At 39.9% G+C, this 25,420-nt stretch overlaps 1 long non-coding RNA gene across 1 annotated transcript; it reads left to right on the top strand.

The window, feature by feature from the left end:
* The first annotated feature begins 20,253 nt into the window (after window positions 1-20,253).
* Window positions 20,254-23,826, top strand: LOC123868180. The gene is made up of 3 exons (XR_006796609.1): window positions 20,254-20,333; window positions 21,037-21,042; window positions 23,816-23,826. It is a non-coding gene; the product is annotated as an uncharacterized LOC123868180 (long non-coding RNA).
* Window positions 23,827-25,420: the final 1,594 nt, after the last annotated feature.

Below are 25,420 nucleotides of genomic sequence, written 5' to 3'. Positions count from 1 at the left end.
GAAAGACAAGCTATGTCAGCTAAAAAAAGTCTCCAATCATCATGTCGGAGGACTAAAAGCAGACAAATAAAAAATTGATCAATTCCGAAGGTCGGACTCACACACGAAGGGTTCCGTACCATCGTACAAGAAATAACACATATGTTTTCGTGGCAGCCATTAAAAAAAAATATTTGTTGTTATAGCGGCAATAGAAATAGACATTCTGTGACAATTTTCTACCTATAACGGTTCAAAAAATATAGCCCGCTGATACACGACACAGCAGATGGACGAACGGACGGACAGCGGAAGCTTAGTAATAGGGTTCCATTGGCAGCTTTCGGGGACGGAACCCTAAAAAAACATGGGCCTCATCAGAAAGCTCGGAGTCACTCAGAGTTTCTCTACGTGCTCAAATCTAAAATGAGGAAATCCGTTGGAGAACCAGAGTAACAGACATAAAATGCATGCTTAAGAGTTCGCCATAATGTCCTCAAACGTGTGTGAAGTCTGCTAATCTGCACTGGGTCAGCGTAGCAGACTATGCCCTAAACCCTCCTCATTCTACGAGGAGACCTGTGCTCAATAGTAACTCAATACTAAAATATAGGATAATATAAGAGCGGACTGGATTCGGAAAGGTCGGCGGTTACACCCCACCCGTTGCACTATTGTCATACCCACTCCTGGCACAAGCTTAACGCTTAATTGGAGGGGAAAGGGGAGTATTTGTCATGATTATCATGGCTAATATTATTTAAAAAAAAATGATGATGATGATAATACTATTCGGATGGTCCCTCGATCTCTGCCCAGTGTACGTATCTCAGTTGATCAAAAATAAAAACCGCAAAAACACCAGTATCAATTTCATACAAACCACAAGGTAGTCTTACAAATTCAAGTAGCCAACGCACACCTACAGTCAATTAAGTTCATTCCACTCCATTGCGTAAGCTTAAAGTAAGAATTGGATCTTAATTACTCAGTGGAACAAATTACCCAGCTATGTAGACTGATATTCAAATGATCTACCACACCTAATGCTTTACTTAGTAAGGACTTGGCTGTTACATATTAGATCGACGGGTAAATAGGTTCTGTGGTTAGATATGTTGATCTATGAACAAGGCATCGAGTGTTCAAATCTTGGATCCTTCGTAAGAGCTTCATAAAGAAATATAAAACCAAGTGGGAGTCGGACTCGCATACGAAGGGTTCCGCACCATCTTACAAAAAAAAAAACACTTTATTTTTTTTGTGATGTAACGACTAATTCAGTGTTTGGTGTAGAACTGGCCCGAATTGGATTCCTTCATTTGGTCACACCATCTTCAAATTAATTCAGGAATAGCCTAATGGAATGGATGGAATGGAATGGATGGAATGGAATAGATGGAATGGAATGGATGGAATGGATGGAATGGATGGAATGGAATGGATGGAATGGATGGAATGGAATGGATGGAATGGAATGGATGGAATGAAATGGATGGAATAGAATGGATGGAATGGAATGGTTAAAGAAGTCTCCATAATGCTTATTACAGTTAGGGAGAAGCTAAATTGTAGTATTTTTGCACTTTTTATTTTTTGCACTTTTTATTTTTTGCATTGAAGGTTACCATTTCTAGTAAATGTAAAAACAATGCCTATTTGTAAAGCAAAAAAATTAAGTTATGTTGATTGTTATGTACAGTACGTATAGAACCTAATATACATGATTCAATTACAATTAAAGTTATGGTCAGAGTATGATCTAAATGGGTCCGATTGCGCCTTAACTGGTTAAACGTATTATCAGTGGAAAAACGGCCACAAAACTGAGGCGGAAAGGTACATTCCTCTTGTCCATTTGGAGAAAACAATCATCTCGAAGGTTTTGACACTTATTTAGTTTACCAGCTGGTATTATCGGGGTTGCATTTTAAAGGTTTCATAGAAAAACAAGATATTTACCCTTATATTATAATATTTAGTATCATTCAGTCTCTCGTTGTGACCGTGTATAGGTGCATGTGTCACACAGTCTTGTCTGATTGAGGTTCCATCTTACGATAAGAGTGAGAGACTAGAAAGGGTAAAAGGGAAAGGAAGGAATGGAACCAACGTCTCTTTTTCTAAAATTCAAAATTCGAAATATTTTTATTCAATTAGACTTTTACAAGTTCTTTTGAATCGTCAAAAGCATCTACCACTGGTTCCGAATGCCTTTCCTACTGAGAAGAACCAGCAAGAAACTCGGCGGTTGCTCTTTTCAAAGATTTGATGTACCTTCAATATTATGCCATGTATAAAAGCAATTGAAATCCCGCGCATTGTTGGAGCGGTCAAATCCACGCTCCTTTATCATTTACATAATCTTCGATTGTATAATATGTTTTTCTCAGGAGCGTATTTTTAATAGATTTTTTGAACTTGTGTGTCTATCACGTAAACACTCAATCTGTTATCTTTCTCTCTCATAAGAGAGCCCAGCCTGGTGATAATAAGTACAAAACAGAGCGCACTGCGCCAGCTTCAACATACATAATATATAAGCTATTCAACACATCCAGATCACCTGCGACCAATAAATTAGTCCACGCCAAATAGAGACAAGATGTCAACCACTTATGGCAGGTCCGAATGTTACGCGAACAGAATAACTACGATCCTGACATAAATTTATAGAGATTTGATCGGTCTTGTCCTATAAAGGTGATAAAAAAACATTCCTGGCTCCTTCAATGGCGAGGAAGGGGATAAAATCACAGTTTAGCAATCATACAGTTGGGAAAAATAAATTTCTCGAACTTCCGCTGAGCTATGGTAAGTAAAAACCGGAGTGTGCATTAAAAATCAAAATACAGTCATATTGATGGGTATGATTTATTTAATACAATTGTTTTAAGCTATGGCTTGATAAGTGGGAGGTTATTTTTATTTAAAATAAAATGTTGGATCACTGATCATTCGTAGTTCTTCATCATCTCAACCCATCGATTCTACTGAGCTCAGATTGTTTCAGACTCAAATCTGCAAAGGCCAAGTGCTAATTGGCATATTTCACACATTTTTGTGCAAAGGATCAGTCAGGCTGTCCGACGTGTAAATGCAGGCAGTATTCTTGGCACCATTCCGCGCGGGCATGATTTGTACAGTACTTAGACTAGCTTTAATGTTTTTTTGGAATTTTTGCAATCGAAAAAAAAACAAAAAAAATTGATTGTCTGTAAAGTCGGTTTACTGACGATAGTTGAACGTGACAACAAAGGCCGATCGCGGCGTTACCTCGCCTGCCGCCGCATCGAGGTAACGCCGCATGAGTCATGTTTTTTCGTGCGTGCAGGCGGCTGTATCAAATTATAAGACGTTGTCACGTCAAAAAAAAAGTAAATATTTTACAAAATATGCTACCCAACTCTACAATTGCTAAACCATGAATGAAACCGTTGACACGTGTCGACTCGCGAAGATATGATTGTAGCTGTAAACGATAAAGTCCTAGACGCGCACTTTTTGTATGGAGTTGACATGTTTCATGATTGCCTTTCTGGATTGCGACGCGTCGTTCTTTTTGCTGCTATTTATTGCTAGCTAGCAGATGCTCTTCGCTTTGTCCATAAACTAATCGAGTGCGTAATCTTTTTTTTTAATTTTAATATTTTAAGGGGCTTTTATAGGTGACCTATATGCCAAACCCAACGGTAAAAACTAAATTAAAATTAAACTAGTTAACAGGGCTCTCTCCGTCACTTACTCCATACAATCGTAGTTCCAATTTCATTTGAATATTAAGCAACCAAAGTCCATGAAATTTTGCAGACATATTCTAGAAACTAATATCTGTGCCTGTGGTGTTTTAGATTTTTCTAAAAATATGTAATTTTAAAATTACAGGGGCTCAAAGATTTGTATGTGAATTTTTAAGACCGCGTAACTTTGAAACCGAATATTTTAACAGAAATCTGGAAAACCACAGGCATAGGTATTAGTTTCTAGAATACGTCTGCAAAATTTCATGGACTTTGGTTGCTTAATATTCAAATCAAATTGGATCTACGTTTGTATGGAGCGAGTGACGGAGAGACCCCTCTTAAACTTAAAATTACAACAATTTGAGACAAACAACTTTGGGTAACATCGTGGAAAAATACTGCATACTTACTTGAGAGTCATCTATAATGTTCTCAACAGTGTGTGAAGTCACAACTTCCAAGCTTGCCAATCCACACTTGGCAAGCTTGGTAGACTATGGCCTAAATCCTTCTCTTCCCGTGCTCTCCAGTGGGCCGGTAATGAGTTGATGAATGACGCATAACTGCCCATCAAGCGAGGTTGCAGTCAAGAGCTATCTTGTCTTGTCTTATAAAAAACATTTCCTTTAAATTATTCCGTAAAATTGTCATCCGTAATTAGTTTGAAACCAATGAAACGGACCTTATTTAAAGTAGCGCATAATGGATACTCAACAACACATTTTATTGGGCATTTTGACAGAAAATCATATGGCGATGACTTTTGAATTAAAGTATATCATTAGTAACTTTTAACAAGTAAAGCCACTTGACAAGATCCTTGAAGTACCAACCTTCACATTTACTCATCAAAATATGAAAACGAGCGCATAGGCAGTTTGTGTCAATACTTATCGACGGGTATTGTTTTGCTTATTTTATTCAACTGCCCATAGCATCGCTTCATTATCGTCAACTCACTAAATTATACAATCTAGAAGCTTCCTGTGGTTTCCATTGCATGGTTTTACCTGTACAATCAACAAATAAATTTGAGTCGGAATATTCGATCCCCAATCTACTTTCCAGAGTTATGTGCGTTTGAAGAATTTAAATATCACTTACTTTAATGGTGAAGCCTGAGGGAATCTGTATGCCTGAGAGTTCTCCATAACGTTCTCAAATCTGAATCCCGTATTTGGGAAAAATTATAGAGAAAATAAAACCTCACGCAAACGAAATCACAATAACAGCTGGCAATAAAACAAATAAGTGGAACGGAAACAGAAAAATATGATGGCGCAGACAGCAAAAAATACCGAACATAAATTTTGCCATGACGACAATATACGTGTACTGAATTATAATAAGCAGGAAAGGATTCAGTTTTCTTCGAACCAACACCTGATGGAGAGATAGGGTGACGAACAGTGTTACTAGATACTTCCCCGAGAAATATTTCGTGGTACCCTAAAGGGTACATCTGATAAAACTTGGTATATAGATGTTGGAATCATGTTTTATGGCACATAGTCCAAACCGCGGAGTTTAGATGCAAATTTTCTGAGAATTTTACGATTTCTACAATGTATTATGGGTATCATAGGTAATTCTAGGCATGGGAAGTTTTGGAGATATGTTTATGAACCAAAATGTAACGAATCATTTTCGTGAGTAATTTAAGAGCAGAAAACCAAATAGATTTGATATATAATCTCGTTGAAACTTTTCTGATATAAAAATTGCCATGTCTCTTTCCGGAATGCAAGCCTATATCTGTGCCATTCGTAAAAAAATTATATGAAAAAGTTTTTTAACTAAGTATATGGACCAGTGCTAAAAGCATTCACACCTTACGCCTGTCTAGAAGATGCCTGTTCGCTCTTCGTTTGAAGATACCAAAATTTTAGCTAGCGCAAGCGGGGAAAACGGAAGCTAGAAGTAAATTCCATATTCTAGCTCGGTATGTGTATTCGAAACGACGAAGTGAGCAGCCAGACAGACAGGCACACTTTCACATTTACCTAAGTATATCATAAGTATAGATACACAGATAAAGAACAAGTCTAGTCTTCAAAACGCAAGCCATTTATAACTTCTGCTTGTCTCCAAGTTGATAGCAATGCCATAACATTGTAGATAACGTAAGAAACAAGATAGATATCACCATCTGACCGTTTATATCAAAGGAGCAAGTAAACATCCCGTATGATTTGTAACGCTCCCGCTTGCGTACGTGATCACGTGTTCCGGGAGAGGACACATTAACAAGTTTTTAGAGGATAATCCGTAAATTACATTGAATGTAATGGAGCCCTTATAAATCCTCTTACGGCCCAGGTGTTATAAGGCACTCAAATAAAGCGAAACTTCTTACGCATCACACTAATCACACTTCACACTAATATTATAAATGCGAAAGTTGTGTGTATGTGTGTGTGTGTGTGTGTTTGTTACTCCTTCACGCAAAAACTACTGGACGGATTTGGCTGAAATTTGGAACGGAGATAGATAATATCCTGGATTAGCACATAGGCTACTTTTTATCCCAGAAAATCAATGAGTTCCCACGGGATTTTTATAAACCTAATTCCACGAGGACGAATTCGCGTTCATCAGCTAATACTAACTATAAAGAAAATCTGCTTACACCTTAGGTGTTGTAAGGCTTCCAACTGAAGCGAAACTTCTTAAGCATCACACTTAATATTATAAAGGCGAAAGTTTGTATGTGTGTGTGTGTGTGTATGTTTGTTACTTCTTCACGCAAAAACTACTAAACGGATTTGGCTGAAATTGAGAATAGAGATAGATAATATCCTGGATTAGCACATAGACTACTTTTTATCCCGGAAAATCAAAGAGTTCCCACGGGATTTCAAAAAACCTAAATCCACGCGGGCGAAGTCGCGGGCATCGGCTAGTACTAACTATAAAGAAAATCTGCTCACACCTTAGGTGTTGTAAAGCTTCCAACTGAAGCGAAACTTCTTACTCATTATATATAAAACTAGCTGATACCCGCGACTTCGTTCGCGTGGATGTAGTTTTTTAAAAATCCCGTGGGAACCCTTTGATTTTCCGGGATAAAAAGTAGCCTATGTGCTAATCCAGAGTATAATCTATCTCCATTCTAAATTTCAGCCCAATCCGTCCAGTAGTTTTGCGTGAAGGAGTAACAAACATACACACACACACACACACACACACACACATACAAACTTTCGCTTTTATAATATTAGTGTGATCTTACACTTTGTCTTGCTCACTCAAATGGCTATCAATACGCGCTGCCCAGCCACTGAGGCACGGTGAGGTGCTATGAGGTGAAGGCTAAAAGTCCGTTAAAAAGCTTCGCTTCAAAAAAAGAAGATCATGAATAAACCTAGGAAATAAATTAGTTGCCGATCTGACCCACGGTAAAATTAAGTTTCAGAAAGAGATAATCGGCAGCTGGTTTCGTAGAATGCTGTCAGAGTGAACTAGGCGTTGTCTCTTTCGTTGAGACTGACAAGTCAGCGACAAAATGTTACATTGATAATAAGGGATTGAATGCTGATTATCTCTGTATAGGTCGATATGTAATCTATCCTACCGGGTATTGTACATCGCTACGTGTCAATCAGGAGACATCTATTTATCGCTGTTTGTACATTTAATCGCTTCTCTTATGGAATGTGACCTCTACATTATGTCGTCGGATATCCCCACAGGTCGTGTACGTGCCCCCGCACCCATACAGCATACGATTCCGCAAACAGGTGTACCGTTGTACCTTTAAGGGTGACTTCTCACGAGTCAAGATCGAATGGACCTCGCTGAATCCTTTTTTTTTAAAGAATATTAGCCAAGTTTATTATGCTGACTAATATTCCCTTTTCCCCTGCAATTAAGCGTAAAGCTTGTGCTAGGAGTAGGTACGACAATAGTGCAACGGGTGGGGTTTGAACCGGCGACCTTTCGGTTTTGAGTCTGCTACTTTAACTGCTGAGCTATCGGGGCTATGAAAGAGTAGAGGGCACCAGAGTACATGTACATGTACACCAGAGTACGCCCATGTCACACGTGGTAGATGGAGTGAGGGCTACGATGAACGTCCCATTTTTTATTTCGATACAAGTTAGCCCTTGACTGCAATCTCACCTGGGGGTAAGTGATGGTACAGTCTAAGATGGAAGCGGGCTAACATGGAAGGGGTATTACAGTTTTTATTAAACCCACACCACTTTGGTTTTTACACATCGTATCGGAACGCTAAATCGCTTGGCAGCATGGCTTTGCCGATAAGGTGGTAACTAGCCACAGCCGAAGCTTAAATAGATTATTGATTATTTTTATGAATAATAGTTGTTGATTTATCGTGCAAAATGTCGAAAATATACCCGAATGCGGAACCTTCGGTGCGCAAGTCTGACTCACGCTTGGCCAGTTTTATTTATAGCAACTCTTATTTATGTTGTCTTAATATTTAGATTACTTATCAACTTCAGTTAGATGGTCCTTGGAATGTAGCTACTAATTCGTGTTATAAAGTATAGTGAGAAGGTACCTTAACAATATGATCAGTATCGCCTTTGTTTTGTAAACAATAGAACTACAAGTCCTTGCGTATCACCAGATAGATATGATTTGTGAAAATTGGACTTAAAGGCTAGTGTTTTGTGATTTACTGCGATGATATAAATCGATTTTTAGGTCGAATCTTAGAAATTATGGTGAAAAAAAAACTCTTACAGACTAAAAAGGACCAAAACCTTTTGAGTTAGTCCATAGTGATAAGTGTATACCTAGTGCAAGTGATGAAAAAACACCTGAAAAAAGTTTATCGCTAATCAAGAAAGACTAAGATGCGTCAATGGACAATTTCTTAGCATATAAGATAATATTTTATAAGCCTAGGTTAAAGTTAAACTACTCATTAGTCATAAAATTAGGCTAGATCTTAGTTTATTTGAGGAGCTTATTTGCACTCATAATAAGAGAGAAAAAAATCACACTAATATTATAAACACGAAAGTTTGTGTGTATGTGTAATTGTGTATGTATGTTTGTTAATCCTTCACGCAAAAACTACTGGACGGCTTTGGCTAGATAGGTAATATCTTGGATTAGCACATAGGTTACTTTTTATCCCGGAAAATTAAAGAGTTCCCACGGGATATCGAACAACCTAAATCCACGTGGACGAAGTCGCGGGCATCAGCTAGTAATTAATAAGTAACAAATTAATAAGTAATATTAATTTGTGTACCTATCTACATAGTAAATTAATTCGGCAATATTTTTACACAACTGCCCGAAAAGCCAATTTTTTTATGTATATTGATAGTGATTTTAATTTTTAAATCGCTCGGTTAGTCACCTCAAAATCAAAACTGTTACATATTTTTGCAATAACTATATCTTACGTATATGGTGCAAAACTCATACAAAACCGCTTACGATAAATTTCCTGCGCGCGACCGTAATTTATATAAAAGGTGTTCTTATTTTAAAACTCACGATTTTGGTGCGCGGGCGCATTGTGAAACATGGCGGACCGCGCGCATAAATTGTGAACAAAAATTTTTTCTTCAAAAATTTAAGCTCGGGGTCGATTTACGAAAAACGAAAAAGGTTTTGGTGAAAGCTTAGTATTTATTTGGTATCGTAACAATTTTATTATATCGGTAAACGGTATCACACTTTTTAGGGTTCCGTACACGATTCCTAAGCCTCCGCTGTTCGTCCGTCCGTCCGTCTGTCTGTCAGCGATTGTATCTCGTGAACCGTAATGTGGTAATAAGTAGAGAGTTGGCACAGTGTGTACCTTTTAACAAATTCCTGAAAGGCCGGCAATCGGCGGTACCTCTGGTGCTGCAAATGTTCATGGGCGGCTATAATCACTTAACATCAGGTGACCCGCTTGCTCGTTAGCTAGCTATTTTATCATAAAAAAAAATGTTGCGCGCAGACAGACAAGCAAAAACTTGTAGTATGTTGTTTTGAGCTCTATATCGATAACAAAGCTTCCTCCGCTTAAAATTATCAAGGTAATAATTCAAAATCAATATAATATAATTTTTGTACCTACGCGTGCTATTCCTGATTATTTGGTTTTGTATGGGTGTGAACGTTTCATCGGAGACAGTTGTGGTTAGTGTTTTATGTGTGTGTTGCTTGTTATTTACTATAATATACTGTGTGTCTCCATATTATAAATAAAAGAAAAAAAAAATATTATAATGAATGCGCGGAATTGTACAGCAGCGGGGTCTTCTCCATCTGACCTAGGTCAAGATACGGTACGGGCCTCGAGGCGTGGCCTCCTTGCCCGGGTGTGGCGCGGGGAAGAACACTTCCCCGGTAATGTCCTTTAAGCCGTTATCGGCTAAGGCCTGCCTTCTTGGCTTTGGGCCTCGAGGTCTCGGTTGTGTGTTGGATCCAGGGCCCCCGTACTATGGGTGACGGGCTCGCCATCGCGCACAGGGGTATTGTCAAGTCCAGTAATGCTTGCGTCGTCCTCGTTGTCATCATCTTCATCAGAAAGTTGCGCTGGTGCGGGTGACTGCAGAAGCTCACGAGGTAGAGGACGCCCATTTGGTGGTCTGTATTGTAGCGGTGCTATCCCACGGAGGTGTATGTACGGTCCATGGTCCGCGCGGGCAAACATGCGCCGCGCAAGTGCGTGGACGTACTCCTCCACGGTGGGCGTCTTGGTGTCCCGATGAATGACGTCGTTTCTGACGTACCTCGGAGCTCCTACAATCAGGCGCAGACACTTGTTCTGTTGAACCTGTAGCCGGTGCTTCTGGTAAGCTGAACAAAGAGCGTACCACGCAGGGGCCGCGTACGTCAGGCGCGAACGGACATAGGCTCCGTAAATTCTAAGTTTGGTCTTCAATGTTAGTCTTGAGGTGAGGACTTGGTACAGCATCGACGTGGCCGCCTTTGCGTGGTTCACGGCGTGGTCTACCGTGGGAACCATGTTTAGGTTACAGTCGATGCGGCACCCCAAGTAGCACACCGAGGTCTGCCACTCTATGTCCTGGCCTCGAAGTTGGAGCTGGCGTAGCGGCTTTCGAACTCCGAACAGAATGGCTGCCGTTTTCCCCACGTTGACAGCCATTCTCCATTTGTCCAGCCATTCAGGAAGCAAGTTCAACAGGCGTTGCATGCGATTAGTGGCAACGATTTGGTGATAGGACGACGCAAGATACGCACTGTCGTCAGCGTAGAGTGACAACAGTACGTCTTCCTCCCCCTCGCGCAGGTGTCCGGCGAGGGTAGGGATATCGTCTGTATACACCGCGTACAGACATGGTGATAGACAGCTGCCTTGGGGTACTCCGGCACGTATTGGGCGAGGCTGGGAGTCCGCGCCTTCCACAGATACATAAAATGACCTGCCTTCCAGGTATGATGCTACCAGCCGCACGATCGCGGGTGGCAAGTTAGTGGAGAGAAGTTTCGCCAGGAGTCCGGCGTGCCACACGCGGTCGAAGGCCTTTTCAATATCGAGAAAGACCCCGACGGTGCAGTACCCTCTGTTCTTCTCACTGGCGATGTGGTGTAGTCCTCTTGCCAGCTGGAGCGTCGTGGAGTGATTGCTGCGAAAGCCGAACTGCTCATCCCTCGGTTGTAAATGGGGAGTGAGCCTTCGCAGCAATAGACGCTCGAACAGCTTAGCAATGTGCGGCAGAAGGGTGATCGGACGGTAGCTCCCCGGCAGGCGGCGGTCCTTTCCTGGTTTGGGGATAGTGATAATCTTTCCCAGCTTCCAGGTCTCCGGAAAGTGTGAGGTACGGAGTACCCCGTTAAAGATTCTCGTCAGTGCTACAAGAGCTCTTCGAGGCAGCTGCTGTAACGCGGCGATCGGGATCCTGTCAGGGCCTGGCGCCTTCTTTTTCGGTAGTCTGAGGACGGCTTTTCTCAGTTCCGATGGGGAGATATAGTCTTCTCCCCGGAGTGGAGGTATCTGTGCCGACAGGAAGTCTTCCACTTGTTGATAGATCGCCGTGTGGTGTCTGGACGTGGTGTCATCGGTGGCTGGTGGGTTAGGGGTGAATTGACCCTCCATATGCTCCGCCATGATCTCTGCCCTGTCGATGGCGGAGTACCTTCGCCTACCTTCACGGTCTAGCAGAGGGTAGACGGGTGTGGAGGTTCCAGTAAGAGTCTTACAGAGATGGTACAGGGTGGTATCCGACTCTGACGCCGCGTCGATAATATCCTCCCAGGCGTCATCCTCGCGGGCGCCGAGTGCATGCGCCAACTCTTCTGTAAGACGGTTAAGGTCACGCTTGACCCTTGGACAGCGAGTACGCGCCCAAAGTTTGCGTAGGGCACGTTTTTTCTCAAGCTTGTCTCGGAGCGAGCTCGGCAGCAGATCCCTTCGACCAGCGTGCGGTTTAGTAGTCGTTGCCGCGTCTTTGGCGTTTTGTATGGCCACCATGATTGTGCGAGCGGCCCGGTCAACATCCACTGGGGTCGATATTGGTCCTGCGAGCTCAAACTCCGACAGCGCGCAGGCGTACTTCTCCCAGTCTGTTGTGGTTCTGGGAGGTCGCGGTATAGTGAAGTCGCGCTGAAGGTTCAGCGTGACAAGTATAGGCAGGTGTTCAGTGTCGAGGTCATATAAGGTTTCGACACTGATGGGATGGTCAATCTGGTGGTGCAACACGATATCCAAGACGTCAGGCTGGTGGTGTTGGTTTGATGGTATGTTGGTCGGTGATCCTGGTCCCAAAATACCATAATGGTGGCGCTCACTGTCTTCGAGTAGCTGCCTTCCGGTCGTGGTGTTGACACGCGAGCCCCAGGCTTGGTGCTTAGCGTTTAAGTCACCCACAACTAGTGTAGGGCCTTGCGACTCGAAGAGTGTCTGGATATCGGTGCTGTAGAAAGTCATGTTCGGTGGTTTGTAGGCGGCATATAGTTTAAGCTCTTCCTCCCCGGCTTGAACACGCACTCCTTGCGTACGCAGGGATCTGTACGGTGCATGTTCCAGCTCATCGTGTACAATGTCCCTCCGCACCAGGGCTGCCGTTCCTCTGTAGGCATAGCCCCGGGGAGAGACTTCGTCGCGACGGTATACGAAGTAATTTGGGATTCGGAGTTCCACGTGTTCCGCGAGCTTCGTCTCACCCAGGAGGATAACGTGGACGTCCTGCGACTGGGCGAGTGTTGTTAGCTCACGGACATGCCCTCTAATGCCACCTGGGTTCCAGTAGAGTACTTTTAGCAGGAATGGTATCGTGTTAGAACGGCTATTCCTGCTGCAATCGCTGGCATTATGCCCTGGCCCTGAAGGTACGCCGTGAGGCCGGTTATCAGAGCCTCCACCACAACCCGGACTATGGCCATGACGTCCGGGTTGGTTTGCGCTTCCCCCTGGTCCTGGTATGTGTGTGGTAGGATGTAAGTAGGCGCTTGAGTAGGCCGTTGGGCGTAGCGCTGAGAGGGTCTTGAGGCAGATGTTTGCGCGGGTTGTTGGGCGGGCTGTTGAGAAATCGGGAATTGTCTGTTTTATTATAAGTAGTTATATAAGACCCTAACAGATGGCGTTTGTTGTACATTATATTACGCGCGGCTTTTTGGTCAATCTAAGTACATCTTAATGAAGAATGTATAGAGGCAACACAGTTCACGACAGTGATTCTCACTCTTAGTTCACTCTATAATAAATTTTTGGTGAAGATACCCGGGTGGGTATCTTTATTATAGCACTCACAATTGCCCGCGACTTAGGCCTCATACCGCGTCCCTGGTTCGATTTCTGGTCTGGTGGGAGGCTTCGGTCGTGGCTGTTTACCACCTTACTGTCATAGCCGTGCCGCCAAACGATTTAGCGTTCTGGTTAGAGTATTAGGTATGGGTTTAATGAAAAGCGGCCAAACCCCTTCCAGGTTAGCCCGCTTCTATCTTAGGCTGCATCGTTATTCATCACTTACCACCAGGTGAGATTGCAGTCAAGGGCTAGCTTGTATCTTTGAAAAATATTGTAATCTGTTTTATTTGCCTTATAAAATATATAAATAAATATAATATCAGTGTAGATTAAAACCGTTGCCCGCTATAAGCGCGATCAGGGGCAAAAACTAGTGCAATCACACTTCTTACAATCATTAGGAGTAATCGACATCGTGTGAGGTCCAGCAAAAACCATAAAGCAACGTTACTCCATGTTATTAAATTCAGTTGACACACGGTGTTTGTGCCTACTCAGGTAGCCGTGTTAATTCCCCTTAAGTTAGGGCTAGTTCAGAACGTTGTTCTATGAGAAAGTGAAAAACCGGTCAAGTGCGAGTCAGGCCTCGCTTTTTTAGGGTTCCGTAATGATTATGAACATCATAATTTGTGTGTATGCTACATAGGTACATGGTCAACTCATGGGGTATGCCTCAATGACTAATATCCCACATGCTAGGGTAAGAAAAAAAAATCCTTCCGGCTCCTTTTACATGCACGGGTGAGCCCCCTTGAAAAATAACTTTATAGAATTTTCAATTTAATATTTGGTTTTGAGTCAATGTGTTCCTACACCAAATACCAAAATTTCAGATATATGTAACTTATTTCACCAACGAGCTTATTTTTTTTTTTTTTTTTTTTTTATTATTCAATTGTAATCAACAGCGTTATACAACATAATTATTATAATAAATCTAAGTTAAACTTAAGGCCACATGAGATTACCTACTTAAAATTAATTGACAAGTATTTTAACAGAGTATACAATAATATAAAGAAAAACAATAAAAACAAACAGATGTACAAAAATTAAAACTGTGTGTGTGTGTGTGTGTGTGTGTGTGTGTGTGTGTGTGTGTGTGTGTGTGTGTATGTGTGTGTGTGTGTGTGCGTGTGTGTGTGTGTGTGTGCGTGTGTGTGGTGTATATGATTGTGCGTGAATGTGTGCATGTTAGGATGTTAACTATTTTTTTTTTTTTTTTTGCGAAGATGGAATTCCTTTTTTAATTTATTTTTTGTCAGGTGAAATAAGTCGAACTCAGCATATTGCTTATTATAAGTGCGTGCCAGGCGCGGAATTATAGAATTTTGAGCATAATTTGTGTTAGATTTGGGAACATACAGAAGGCGCGTGTGACGTGTTCGTAGAGATTGTGCACTAAATGAAAAGGCTGACAACAAGCTAGGACAATCGATTGAGCCAGTCAAAATAGCTTGCAGTAATAGCATATCACACTGCTCTCTTCTTTGTTCTAGCGAGTCGATACTATAATACGAACACGCTTCCTCATAACTATTGAATTTTTTAAAATCTTTAAAAGCTAAGAATTTCACAAACTGCCTCTGTATGCTTTCAAGCCTTTGGGTATATATTATGTATTGGGGCAACCAAATACTACACGCATATTCAAGAATACTCCTGACATACTTAGAGACCTTTGATACGCGGACAGACAGACAGACAGCAGAGTGATATCAATAGGGCTCCGTTTTTACCATTTAGGTAGGGAACCCTAAAAAATCTCATTTAGGGTAACATAATGTGAACGCTGCTTTAGTCGGTGCACCGTATTTGATTGTACAAGATTATCAAGAGGGGTAGTGTAGGCTATTTGCTATTCACTGCCCGTTCTCATTAGTAAGCTATGTGAAATCAAATAAGAAGATAGTGGGGCTAATCCAGTTGTACGACGACGATAGCTTCAACGACCTCCGGACCAGTGGTCTTAATGGGAAGTCCCGGGTTTGATTCCCGGCAGGGATTTGGAACATTATGCATTTCTGGTCTGTTCTGGTGGGAGACTCCCGGCAAAACCGTGCCGCTAAGCGATTAAGCGTTCCGGTACGATGGCGATTAGAAACCACAGGGGTATATACTCGTAACTATGGGTTAAATAAAAAAACTGCTATACCCCTTCCAGGTTAGCCCGCTTGTATCTTAGACTGCATCATCATTTACCGCCAGATGAGATTGCAGTCGAGGGCTAACTTGTACCTATCTGAGTTAATAAAAAATGTTGGTAGGTAGTTGTTGGTTCTCTGTAATAAGCGGGTCACATAGTTTGAAAAATCTGAAAAAAAAATTGAAAATTCAACCTCTAAGGAGGTAAAATGGGAGTTTGAAAAGGGTAGTCCACGCAGACGATGTTGTGGGTGGTTACTGGTTAGTGTAACTAATATTGTAAAGAGGTATTAAAGTTTGTAAGTTTGTTTGCAGGGGATAATTTCTGGAACTATGAAATCGATTTTTAAAATTCTTTCACAAAAAAAAATCCACATTATTCCCGAGAGACATAAGCTATATTTTATTTACAAAAAATTTGGTGGCGCTACGAAAATTGCAATAAGCTACCCGTGCGAAGCCGGGGCGGGTCGCTGGTAGTTTATAAAAGACCAACCGGAACTTTTTTCGTACCATTTATCCGTCGGCATCCTTTGCTAAATCATTAGTGAAGGAAATATGTAGCCTATAACTCTAATTAGGGATTGAACTAAAAAGTTCTAGCTGTCGGAACTTCAAAGGCAATCCTTTGAGAGGTCAGTTTTGATAAAATCAATTAATACTAATTGACTTTATATGCCGGCTTATGAAGAAACGTAAAAATTAAATACTTACCAATAAAGGTATTATGTACGGTCTAATTTCCCCAGTACCATTTTACAAATAGATTTTTCCAAACCACGCTAATGTTGTTCGCTTTTATGTAGCGGTATTTTTTACCAAACCATATAATAAAAAAATCATGGAATATCCTCTAACAAATTTTTTAAAAGCAAGTAAAACTAAATAAAGATGAAATCAAAAACTAAGGTCATCATGATTTAAATGGCCTCCCTGGCACAGCGGTAAGCACTGTGAACTTATTAGTGGGAGGTTCTCCCAAAAGGGTTTGGAATTTTATGATTTCTGGTCTGGTCTGGTGGGCTTCGGCCGTGGCTAGTTACCACCCTACTGGAAAAGCCGTGCCGCCAAGCGATTTAGCGTTCCGGATGATGCCGTGTAGAACCCAAAGGAGTATGGGTTTAATGAAAACTGCCATACCCCTTCCAGGTTAGCCCGCTTCCATCTTAAACTGCATCATCACTTACCACCAGGTGAGGTTGCAGTCAAGGGCTAACTTGTATCTGAATAAAATAAAATAAAAAATCATCATATTACTGGCTCACTACTGAGCACGGGTCGCCTCTCAGAATGAGAATTGATTGGCCATATAGTCCACTACGCTAGCCAAGTGTGGATTGGCAGACTTCCCACACCTTTGAGAACATTATGGAGAACTCAGGCATGCAGGTTTCCTCACGATGTTTTCCTTCACCATTAAAGCAAGTGAATTTAATTACTCAAAACGCGCATATCTCCGAAGAGTTAGAGGTCCGGAATCGAACCGTTGACTTCCCGAATAGGAAAGAGGTGGAAGTCTTAACCAATAGGCTTCCAGGGCTAATCCTAAACTAAACTCACCGTCATACAATAGGAAATTTAATTTCACAATATTTTACTCTATCGAAGACTTTGTGGGAACCTCCAAAGTTTCACTTATAAGGGAAAATATCGCATTTGCTGTGAGTAATGGCCGATAGGATGATGTGCGGGGTGGACGTTTAGTGACAATAACACTAACTTAGGTGCAATTGTTTCATTGTGTGTCCGAATGGTTACATATCACTCCTTATAGAGAGGGAATGGTGGACTCTGACTTGATTAGGTTTGAGCCAGGGTGGCTCTGAGAAAAGCGTAATATGACATTTTCGTTATAAAAAAGGCATTATTTTTGCTACTCTAGTAACTTTTACTGCTTTTCGCGTCTCAAATATAAATAACATATCTACAAGTGTAAATTAAAAATTTTCAACACCCCCGACCAGTGAAGGTTACAGTAACTAGAAAAGAGCTGATAACTTTCAAACGGCTGAACCGATTTTCTTGGACTATTCCGCGCCTACGATCCAAAGTATCTGAGTTTTCCAAAACACCATTTTCAAATAAATAATTATGTATATCTAGGCAACGTCCATCTTGACAGCTTGACATTTACAAAAAACTAAATTAAAATCGGTTCATTCGTTTAGACGCTACGATGCCACAGACAGATACACAGATACACACGTCAAACTTATAACACCCCTCTTTTTGGGTCGGGGGTTAAAAAAGGAAAAGATGACTGACTGACTGACTAGTCTATCAACCACAATCTACTGGATGGATCGGGCTGCATGCAGACAGCTATAATATAACGTCGCAACTCGCAACGGAGCAATGAATTGGTGTGATTTTTTTGAGAGAATAAGCTTACAAACATTTACGTTTTATATTTCCCACAATTAGTTTTACTCTTGATTTTATTTGAGTAGTCTCACTCTGATCTAGCTGAAGTATATTTTGGTAAATGAAGAGACAAAATCTATCCACATTGCCTGTTTTTCTATATACATAAGTAGGTATCACATATTTCGTGGCCCCATTATAAAAGAGTCAATTTATATTAATAATTTTGCTCTGAACTTAAATTGAGTTTGCACTAGAATTCTCACTAATAGTGTTTTTTTTTCTGATTTTCTTGGATTATAGCTAAGAACACTCTCGATCAAGCCACCTTTCAAAAAAAAACTAAATTAAAATCGGTTCATTAGTTTAGGCGCTACGGTGCCACAGACAGATACACAGATGCACAGATACACACGTCAAACTTATAACACCCCTCTTTTTGGGTCGGGGGTTAAATTTTTTTTTTATTTATTTATTTATACCAGTAAAACATAGCCTACTTTTCTCAAGGTAAGCACATCATCTTATTATGAATTTAGCCCACCATTACCATATTACGGCATACAAGCCCAGCGTTTTACATCAACACTATTAATTACTCCTACCCGTCCTACCCTTATCACCGCATCTGACACATACCCGCTCCTGTTCATCAGATAACAAATTATACACATAAAATATCGTTAAAGAATCCGTCTGTCCATCTGCTCATAATAATTGTTATCTTACAGTTATAAGCAACTAGTTAATGCCCGCGACTTTTTCCGCATGGATTTAGGTTTTTGCAAATCGTGTGAGAACTCTTTGTTTTTCCGGGATAAAAAGTAGCCTATGTCACCCTACAGGTCTTTAGCTATACCATGCAAAAAAAAACACGTTGATCTGTTACTCCATCGTGACGTAATTGAAATACAAACCAACAAACACACTTTAGAATTTATAATATGGGTAGTAATATATTTTTTACACTGTACTTAACGGTATTACACTGTAAAAACCATTTGAATTAGTGTGTGCAGTGTAACGAAGTCTGCCAGTTTGCACTTAACCAGCGTAAGGACTATGGCCTAAAACCTAAGCCCTTCTAATGAGAAGAGACCTGAGAGGAAACCCGTTATTAGTTCAGCCGGCGATGGATTGAGATGATGATGACGAAATTCCTTAATGGCTCCGGTCAGGAATCAAACTCAAGACCACCCACTAATAAGACCACAGCGCCACTACGCCAAGGAGGATGTCAAAAAAAGAAATAAGAAGAAGGAATACAAGGGTAAATTAAAAATTTATAACACCCCCGACAAGTGAAGGTTACAGTAACTAGAAAAGAGCTGATAACTTTCAAACGGCTGAACCGATTTTCTTGGATTATAGCTAAGAACACTCTCGATCAAGCCACCTTTCAAACAAAAAAAAACTAAATTAATATCGGTTCATTAGTTTAGGAGCTACGATGCCACAGACAGATACACAGATACACACGTCAAACTTATAACACCCCTCTTTTTGAATCGGTGGCTAAAAAATGAATTTTCATTGACAGTAAAACATAATATAATTACATAATTGGAATTGTATTTTAAATATTACATGTAACCGATATAACTCAAATCTAATTATCATAAATTAACAATTTAACCCTCCATAATAATAAGTTTAATTTCTTAATAATAATAAAAAATCGTAACCAAAGTCGCGAGAAAAACCACGTCCATCACTCAGCCGCATGTGTATAATATCAGATAACATTTAAAATGCGATCCCTTGACAGAATTTATCTCCATCGATAAGTGTGATCCGTACCGTTCTGTGGGCTTAGCATGAGATTTTATATCTCACTCTGACGTTATTAGATTTCGATGCTCGAACTCTATCAACGTTGGTGAGAGTCTAAAATCTAATCTAAAAATAGTATCTAATCTAATCTATTAATATTGTGGACTTTAACTACCTTGTTTTAAGGCTTAAGTTCGCTACGTCATTGTATAACCTGTGCTTCAAGCGGAAACAACGCGAAATTAAAATTGGTGGTGATGAAAATTGTCGACAATAAATTATTAACTTTTTGATTCATTTTACTTTTAAATAATTGTATTTTCTTCTTTATCTTAAAATTTATATAAACGGTGGGTGAAAATGTAAAATCTTATACGGAGAACACAGTTTTTGGCCTAGCATAAAATTTTACATCATACCAAAGTTGACCTTGTGAGATGAAACACTTCAGCATTAAAATTGAATACACCTTAACTGACTTATTTTAAAACAGAAGTTCGTCCATATGTCTCAGCCAGCGCTCCAAGCGGAAACGTTGCAAAAATAAAAACGGTAGTATTTAATTTTCGCCTTTAAATCAAGAGCGTTTATGTCTATTTTACTGTTACGTTATTGTGTTTCGAAGCTCGAATTCTATCGACGTTAGGTGAGTTGTAATACATACTAAGCATTCAGAAGTGACTTATGTCTGCAGGCACCGCCCATTTCACCTAAAGACTTTAATATCAAGGATTCACTTTATTGGATACGTCTTAAAAAAGACGTGTAAAACAAGATTATGCGCATTTTGATCAAGCGAAATGCTTAATGAATTTCAATTTAAAATTTTAATGTAACGTGGGTAAAAAGTTGTTATATTTCAAGACAAATAGGTTGCGACAGCCGACCGGGAAATGTAGGTTTTTTTTGCTTAAATATTGGTTATAGGTAAGGACGTTTGGTTTACCGAATAGTTGAAATGTTTCTTAATGAACCATTTACTGCAATTTGTGTTTTAAAAGCTTGATTGTTAAATATCAGGAGAATTTACTAGATCTAACAAATTATCATAACTATTAAAATCAATTTCTCTCACAGAATATGTATTTCTATTGTCGTTATAACAACAAATGATAAAAATTTCAAAATGGCCGCCATGAAAATTGAAAAATTAAAATGTGTTTAATACTTCGTGTACAAGTCCGACTCGCATTTGACCGATTTGTTTTTCATTTCATCGAGTTTCAAATCACAACGGAATTTTTCACTTCAAAAGAATATTGCAATGCCAAAACAAAGAGTTTTTCAATAATATTTTGTGCCACCAAAATACAATGTCGTAAGATAATATTCAGGGCAAACAAGAAATAAGTAATTTTTTTTTGTTTCCCAGCCGTTGATGGACGACTTTTGAAAAATCGGCACCCACGCGAACTCATACCCAGTGATAAAACGATGTGCCCCGTACATTGAACTCAGAATCAATTAATACGCAAAAAACTTTCGCACGGACATTCATTTATCATCGTACATACGTCTTAGGGCTCATTTTTTCGAAAAAAATTACATTCTGACAAGTGAACGATAGCAGCGCAAACTCTGATTAAAATTGATCGCGTCCACCTTTTTTTAAAGCGTCAGTTTTGTTATGAAACTGGGTTAAAAATTTGTAATTAATTGCGAGTGTTCAAAAGCGAAAATTATTTCAGCGTTCAGACCTACCACCACGCAACCAGTTATACGAACCATTATAATAGTAAATCTGGGATCAATCAGCCTCAGAAAAAAACCCCCTATAGAGCCCTATAGAGCTTGTCCCAGAGAAAATAGCCCCTATCTTACAAGATAGGGGGCTATTTTATCTGGGACAAGCTCTATTGCCATCGCGCAAAGGGGGCACCGATGACCTCATGCAGTTGTCCCTCCTCGGAGCCTCCCAAATGTGCTGAAAGAGGCCACCAAGGAGGTTTAGTAAGTTAAATCATACATAACCCGATGTCTTTCCTAGAACTTCGGGAATCTTGAGAAGATTCCCCTGCCTTTATAAAAAAGCTACTCAAAAGTCGGATGAGATGGAATACACCATGAAATTTAGGTGGTACAAAAAAGTGTCCTTTTAATACACATAAAATATTAAAAAGCAGAACGCTATCACCAATATATCGTCGAAGAATTTTATCTTGAAACCTGACACTCGGGTCGTCGAACAATAAAATTCAAATTGGAATCCCATAAAAATATCGGAGCGAAAAATCAGCGCATGCGCCCCTCACGACTTAGCGCTTTTGAATTCTTAGCATCGTGTTGTGTTTTCCAAGAAAGTTTAACAAAAAGACAGAAAAATATATTCGCGAATGACATAGGTAGGTACGTCTTTACAGGTAAAGGTGAATAGTGAATAAGCATCGTCTAGGCAAGCGTGCTCCAACCAACTGCACAAAGCCGCTGGATTTAGGCAGCGCAAGGCCATGACGTACGAAAAAAGAGATTTGTAGGTATCTACAAGATGAAGTTAAACAGCACTAAAATCTGACTACTACAGAATAGAATAGAATAGAATAGATTTTTATTCAAATAAACGATACAAGTGTTTTTGAATCGTCAAATAATTTACCACTGGTTCGGAATGCCGTTCCTACCGAGAATAAGTTCTATAAAATTTACTTACATTAAAATTGTACTATATTCATATTTATGAACTCAGAATTTTGTCCTCTTTCATTTGATATCCCAATCGATACAATTAATAGCAAAAAAATTTTTGGAGACCCCACTTTTTTGGTTGTAACATCCGTCAGGTTGATTTTTTTCGTATAAAATGTAGTTGCCACCCGAATCATAATAACGAATCGATTGACATCAAAATCGGCTCAGTAGTTTAGAAGCTACGGTGGAACACACATAAATACAAACCTACATGCATACATAGACTGTTAAAATCATAACCCTTCCTTTTGGCTTAGCCGTAATCGGATAAAAAGTGGACGTCTATCGGCTGACAATGATGCTGATGACGCTGAGTTAAAAGGCGAATTTAATTTTTTTTAAAAGAATATTAACTATGCTTATCATGAGTAATACTCCTCTTTTCCCTCCAACTAAGCGTAAAGCTTGTGCCAGAGAGGATACGACAATAGTGCAACGGGTGGAGTTAGAACCGCCGACCTTTCGGAATTCAGTCCGCTCCTCAACCAGTTGAGCTATCAAGCCTTCCATTATTAATGTCACTTACTCCATACAATCGTAGTCCCAATTTCATTTGAATATTAAGCAACCAAAGTCCATGAAATTTTGCAGACATATTCTAGAAACTAATATCTGTGCCTGTGGTGTTTTAGATTTTTCTAAAAATATGTAGTTTTACAATGACAGGGGCTCAAAGATTTGTATGTGAATTTTTAAGGCCGCGTAACTTTGAAACCGAATATTTTAACGGAAATCTGGAAAACCACAGGCATAGATATTAGTTCCCGGAACGTTTCTACGAAATTCCATTGAGAAGGTATGATTGGTTAGTATTCCAATGAGAGACGAACTACGTTTGTATGGAGCGAGTGACGGAGAGACCCTCTTAATATCTAAGTTACTCATTCATTTGCGTATGCAACATAAGGAAAACAACCGTTACCCCTTGACTGTTGACTCTGTATACTCCACGCGTGTCAAGAGCTGCGCAAACGTTTGTCTTGAAAGCGAAACGGCAAACAGTGTGTTGGGTTAACCCGAATAAGGAGTCGTGAAAGCTTGCTCAAAGTTTAGAAGGTGACTGTGCTTCGGTGTGTCCACGACTCCAGTGGGGTCTGTTGTTTGTGACGTAATATTGTGAATTTATAGGGTCCCGTACCTCAAAACGAAAAACGGAACACTTATAGGATCACTTTATCATCTGTCCGTCCGTCCGTCCGTCGTGTCTGTCAAGAAAACCTATTTCTAACGCCATTCTACCTTGAGACCCCAAAGTCTTACCCTACCTAGTTATATCTTAACCTTCACATCTCGTTGAGCTATGTCATTTTTTTATGTCGGTTATTTTGGTTCTTCTGCGGATCTATATTTTTGACTTTTTCGTAGTGGTAAACTTCAAGTATTATCTCCAAAACGTCTGTATAAATCATTGTTGTACTTATTACAATTGAAGTGGAAGAATCTCCTACTAAAGCAAGATATTTCTACAGAGTTGTTAAAGCAGAGCCTATTTATTATAATGTTAATGAGTGGCGACAATTAATGAGGTGCGCGTAACTAGTACAGAGATGTTGGGATAGCCTGTTTTGGACTAGCTCTATGTACAGATCCTAGGCATTAAGGTGGACTCAGACGAACAGATATTCTTCCAGCACAATACAAGATGTATTCAGAACGCCAGCAAAAACGAAGACAGGTGATAGTACTGATGATTACTGATAAGGTACCATAAATCGAAACGTGTTTTTTTTAAATCCTGTATTTTTAAAAGTTCACAATATATTGCAAATAAAACATCTGACTGACGCTAGAGATCAACGAACGTTACGTAAATAGGGCACTCGGGGTCTATGCCACGTCTTAGACACTGACCCGAGTTTTGCACGCTATACATCTAATCTCGGGTCTGAAAAAGACTAAATCACTAACCCTACAAAATAAGGCAAATGGTTTTTGTCATTGGATTGTATTTACATAGTATAATAACCCCAAATTTTTTGCTAGCGTTCTGTTACATCTTGTATTATGAATTTTTGTTTACTTATTTTTTTTTATTATTTGCGACGGTTGCGTTTGAGATTCTGACAGGAAAGCTTTTTTTTAATAAAAATAGCGAGCAAACGAGCAAGCGGATCACCTGATGTTAAGTGATTACCGCCACCCATGAACATTTGCAGTATCAGAGGTTCTTAAAGACCCATCCGTTTAACCGATGTACCTATATGAAATTTGGTACAGAGGTAGCGTGCATCCCGGAAATTGACGTAGCAACTTTTTATCCCGGAAAATCTTTAATTAAACGTCTTTATAAATTTAATTCCATGCGGACGAAGTCGTAGGCATCAGTTAGTCTCTAAATATATAAAAGGAAAAGCTGACTAACTGATCAGTCAACGCACAGCTCAAACTGCTGGTGGTTCAGGCTGAAAGTCATGCAGGTAGCTATTATGACGAAGACATCCGTTTAGAAAGAATTTTTGAAAATTCAACCCCTGTAAAATAGGGGTTCGAAGTTTGTGTAGTCCACACGTACGAAGAAGAGGGCTTGCGCTAGTCTATACTAATAAATAAAATTGGAGTGTCTGTCTGTAATTTCGAAATAACTACCGCATGTTAAGGTCATATGGTTATTTGAACGATACTATAACTGAATCACACGTTTTTAAAATTTTTGTCTGTCTGTCTGTCTGTTTGAAAAGGCTAATCTTGGGAACGGCTGAACTGATTTTGACGGGATTTTCACAGACAAGTAGAGAATTGACCAAGGAGTAACATAGGCTACTTTTTTAACCAACTTTCAAAAAGGGAGTTGTGTTTTTCTACCTATGTACACCGAAATCTCCGAGATTTCTGAACCGATTTGCGTCATTTCTTTTTTAATCGATAGAGGAACTTTGCGACATTGTTTCATAAAAAATTTGGAGTCCAACTCCTCAATCCTGATGCTGCAGGGCATCTGACCAATCAGCTAGTAACAAATATTTGTAAAGCTCGTGTGAGTCTCGCTTAGATCGCGTGCGCGCGGTATAACAATTAAATAGCGTTCTTTATATGGCGCTGTGAA

This window comes from Maniola jurtina, chromosome 9, assembly GCF_905333055.1.
Source record: "Maniola jurtina chromosome 9, ilManJurt1.1, whole genome shotgun sequence".
In the NCBI taxonomy this organism is placed as follows: domain Eukaryota; kingdom Metazoa; phylum Arthropoda; class Insecta; order Lepidoptera; family Nymphalidae; genus Maniola; species Maniola jurtina.
The sequence above is the reverse complement of the archived record's forward strand: the minus strand, read 5'-3'. Positions and strand labels throughout refer to the sequence as shown.